The sequence below is a fragment of the Rousettus aegyptiacus genome, unplaced genomic scaffold (assembly GCF_014176215.1).
Source record: "Rousettus aegyptiacus isolate mRouAeg1 unplaced genomic scaffold, mRouAeg1.p scaffold_m13_p_3, whole genome shotgun sequence".
Classification (NCBI taxonomy): Eukaryota; Metazoa; Chordata; class Mammalia; order Chiroptera; family Pteropodidae; genus Rousettus; species Rousettus aegyptiacus.
Genome location: NW_023416306.1, coordinates 47,582,369 through 47,587,369, shown reverse-complemented (window position 1 = coordinate 47,587,369; position 5,001 = coordinate 47,582,369). Strand labels below are relative to the sequence as shown.

Below are 5,001 nucleotides of genomic sequence, written 5' to 3'. Positions count from 1 at the left end.
GAGCAGCGGCAGGCAGCCTATGGTGGGAGAGAGGGAAAATCTTGTCTGGAAATCCCTGGGCCTGGAACGGGCCGCTGGAGCAGCACCAAGCAAATCCCGGACTGGATCTTCGGAAGCAAAGCGGGCCCCGCTCAGGAGCTCTGCACCCTGGCCTTTTACAGAGACTCAACGCCAGGCTCAGACCCCCAGAGGCCCACCATTTGAGCACAGCATCCCCACGGGCTCGCGGTGGGAACCTGGGAGGGGCCGAACATGCTGTCCAGAATAATTTAGGAGGAGGAATATTCTTCCTGCTTGGTAGTGTGAAATCACTTATTTATGGCTTCCATTCAGGCCCGGGTTTGCAGATAATCCCTCTTTCTAAGCAGGCGAACTCATGAATGTTGATCTGGCAAATCAAGCTGACAGTAGCAGCTTTTGTCCACCGGGGCATACATCAAGGCCTGCCTTCTCCCCAGCACGTTTCCCCACTCATCGGAATGCAAGTCCCAGCCTCCTGGATTTGTGAAAGGCGTGCTCCGCCTCAACGAGACCTGGGGTCTTCCAACAACAATCGAGGGACTTGTCTGCCAAGCACTCGGGCCCAGCTTGGAGAGTCCTGTTCAGGGACCCAAGAGAAGCCCTCAAGAAAAATGGCTCGGCTGGAGGAGGTCACCCGATGAAGTGCTCCGGAAGCTTTAGACCCTCACTGGAATGGGAGGAGGAGGGCTTAGTTATCGGTCCTTAAACACGAAAGCCAAGTCAAGCCGGGACTAAAGCCCGCTCCCAGAAAAGAAGCAAAGACACATTCATGTTTATGTGTCAGGAAGACCTAGGGCAGAGAGGAGGCAAAGCCAGCCAGGATGTATGGATCAGAAATAATGAGATCAGATGGGGGAGGGTAGATGTCAGCTAAGTCGTCAGAAGCCATCAATAAAAGAGGCTTTGCTCAAAGCACAGCAGAGCCTTGGTTTTGAGAATGGACTCAGTGGTAACTCTGGAGCATGGTGTGATGTTTTTTTTATTAATGCTGATGAGCTAATGTTTATAAAGTACTCTAGGCTCCAGAAGGAAAGGTGCTAAGTGCATACCAAACATGTATTTGAGTGTTCTGTGATTAATGTGACTGCTTAAAAAATAAGAATATAGGTAACCACACCCTCACTCTTAGGAATCCAGACTCGAGAATATAGCTACTCATACTTAATTTAAATTTGATTATGACACAGTCTCCAAACTGTTCTCTATAGCTCAGACGACTCATTCTGCTTCGTATATGCACAGTTTACCCACATTATGATCTCACCATTTGCTTAATGGCCTCTCAAATATTCATGTAGAACTGTAGGAAAGATTTGTTAACATGCATAAGTTTGTAATTTTTTAAAATTATCTTGATAATTAAAAATATCTTGCTTGATACAGAATGAGTAACAGAGATGGTCAGGATCCTACAGGGATGGTAATATTTCCCACCAAAATAGTTCCCAGCAACCAGGAGCACTGATTCTTGATTCTTTTACCTCTTTCTGGTTTCTCTGACCACCATGGATCTCACTAGAGAGAAAACCATAAAAGATGGCTGTAGTCGGGTTTTCTGGAGGAGGGGTGATTAGAGTAACCATTTCCGGTTTACACACATTTCTCAGAGAAAAGAGGTATGGTGAGTTAGGGTATTGTCAGTGGGAAGAGTATTATCTCTATGCAAGGCTCGCCATTCTCACATCAGTTATACTCTCCAATCCCAGAGTCCAGTGGTCAATGTAACGAAGCAAATTAACTGCTTTCTTTTTGCAGGATGAATTCTTCGGGAACAATTTGTTTGGCATCAAAGAAACTAATCAATCTTGTCTTTGCTTATGATTCTTATCTGCATACCTTCTCTGATCTAGGTGTTTTCTAATTGTTGGCTTTGACAAGGTCCAGCTTGTGGTGGGCATAAGAGGTTTTCATCATCACAGTCTTTTTCTTTCCTCTGTGTTGCTCTGACTTCCTGTGTCCTTGGTGGGACAGGTCACATTACCATTGAGGCACATGACCAGGCCATTTCCATCCTCTTTTCCAGGAACTAGGATCTCTAGGAGTCACCCAAGACATACGAAATTGATCAAGGTAGCTGATGAACAAACCCTGTAGAGTCCCTCTGGCTATGATCCCTGGAGCTGTCCTGTTGCTGATAATGTCCAAGGCCTATTGTTTAGCTCTTTTCCATTTGGGGGCTGCTCCACTTATCTTCTAAAACCTTTTTTTTTCAATGCTTCACTTACATACATTGATACACAAGTTATATGGAAAATAGCGAGTTTAGAAACCAAATATTTTTTAGTGTGAATATAACATGCATTCAGAAAAGTACATAAAAATGTATTACAGATAATTATATTTATTTTTATTTAATTTTTAGACGAGGCAACCCTTGGTTGACCTCAGATTGGAAGGACCTTGTCAGTTTATAATCCCTTATTTTTTTATTTTTTTATTTTTACACCTACAGCACCTGGTCTTCCTAGGTGATCTCCCATCCAAGTACTAACCAGGCCCAACCTTGCTTAGCTTCCGAGATCAGATGAGAGGGATCAGGCTTGTTCAGGGCAGCATAACCATAGACTACAGATAATTATAAAGTCGATACCCATGTAAGTGATTATGAGCTGGGTCAAGCAATAGGTAGAATATTACCATATACCTGGAAGCCTTCACCTTTCCCACTGGGTACCCTTTCTTAGTCATGGCAACCATCTTGCCCTTCCCTAACCACTGCACTGATATTCTTTCCTTGCCTCGCTTTATCACCTGTATATGCATCCCTACATGCTATTCTTTTATTTTGTCTGTTCTTGAAATTTATGTGAAAGGAGTATTTTTGTCTTTGCTCCCCTTTATGCCGGTGAGAGTCATCCACGTTGTCATGCATAGAAATAGTTTATCAGTTTGATTGCTAGATAGTAGTACATTTGTGAACATCCTATGGTTACTTATCCCTTCCATCCTGGTGAACATATACAGCTTTCCATTGGGACTATTATAAACAGTGCTGCTATGAGCATCCTTGTTTGTGTCCACTGATAACATGCGAACATATTTCCCTAGCAGAAAATTCCTAGGAGTGGAATTGCTGGGGGCGCAAGATCTGTATATCTTCCCTTTTACTAAATAATGCTGCACTATTTTTTCCAAAGTCGTTGAACCAATTTTGAATTCCCATCAGCACTAGATGAGAGATCCTATTATTCTGCATCCTCTTCAAACTTCACATTTTCACCTTTTTAAATCTTTTGCCCATCTGCTGGCTTTATATTACACTTCCCTGATGGCTGATGAAGTGTGTACCTTTTTAAACATTGGCCATTTTGTTTCCAAAAACTATTTCTCATACATATGCGCATACATACACACCCATATATATGTATATAGATTAGTTCAGATTCCTTTAATTATCAAAAATATCAAGTTTTGTTTTTATTCATCAAATTCAAGGAAAATTGTCATATTTTTCTGGTATCCAAATTTTCTTTCAGAATGCATTTGTTGTTTAATCTATATTTACCTCAACGTTTTTTAAAATTTGAGGAGCTAACCAGAAATTCTTACTCTTGAAATTATTTCATTTGACGTTCCACTTGAAGATCTGAGTAATGTCACTAAAATCGGTTATCAGTCATTACTGATATCCATTCACTCCATGCTTACTAAATGCTATTTGTGTTAACCAGAGATGTCAGCATAAAACTGAACCTCCATCCTCCCAAAGAGACCTGCGATGAAATATGACTTGTTGGAATTATTTCTTGTGCTGATAGATATGTTGGTCATATCAGAAAGAGGCAATCTGCCTCTTGTATCTTATAAAGAAAATAGAATATCAGCCACCCCTTCATAGGTATGACCTAACATACGTTTGCATAACTATATTTAGATAGCCAAAAAAATGTCTTTCTCCTCATTCCCCACCAATTTTTTTCTTTACTCTCCTCGCTCAATATAGGATAATGACAGAATATAGGATATACTAACAATAAGAAACTTCTGGGTGCTAAAATGTTAGGGTGTTGTTTTGGATTCCGTTCTAGCCCAGGGGACCATCTAGAAAAGGGATGGCAAATAGATTTCCTTGCACATGTCAACTCCAATTGACTGCAGTAATGTTTGAAAAAAATTTCCAAAGTTACACCTGGGCTCTGTGGGGAAGGATGTCATGATGGTTTAGTCATATTCTCCATAGTGTGCGGTAGAAGGTGGCAGGACTTAGCCACTTGCAACCTAGAGCAGAGGTTCTCAAACTTGGATGCCCTTTTCACTTATCTGGGGAACTTTTACATATACTAAGCCCAGGTTTCACTCCAGATCAATAATATCAGAAACTCCAGGAGTGGCTTAGGCATCAGTATTTTTAAAACTGATTCCAAGGAGATTCCAGTGTGTGACCAGGTTAGAGAACATATAACTAGAGCAGTGTGTCTCAACATGTTTTTTTATTATCGCCCCCTTGAGAAGAAATCTTTTGAAATACATGTATTTTTTCCTCATCATCCTCCCTCCCAGGAAATTTGAATATCACAGATATACCGTATATGAGTTTGTGTAGTATAGGTATATTTGTGCTTAATACCTAGAAAAGAGTGGTAAGATTTTGTCACCCCTCACTTTCCAAACACCAATTTTTGCCTCCTTGGCAGCAATTTCAGTTCTGTTGAGAATGCCTGATTTAGGGAATAGGTATTAGCTTTCAGAGAATTGTTTATAGTGACAAAAATACGACTCGATACCATTTGCAATTCATGAGTGTTAATAATTTACTCTGTGACAGCAAAAATGCCACCATAAACATGATAGTGGAAGTACAAAATTAAGCATGGGGCCACTGATCCACTCGGTTATGTTGTTCACAGTTTCCAGAAATAATTAAGGGGTAATGTTAATTGAGCAGAGCACGATCAGATGTGATGATCCCCCACTGCTAGATTAAGTACTGCGACAAGGTGAAAATGTTTATTTTCCTAGCAAAAGAAACTGTTTCTATGG

The 5,001-nt window shown here is 40.9% G+C and overlaps 1 pseudogene; it reads right to left on the bottom strand.

Moving 5' to 3' along the window:
- Window positions 1-2,464: 2,464 nt before the first annotated feature.
- Window positions 2,465-2,587, bottom strand: LOC118600517 (annotated as a pseudogene).
- Window positions 2,588-5,001: the final 2,414 nt, after the last annotated feature.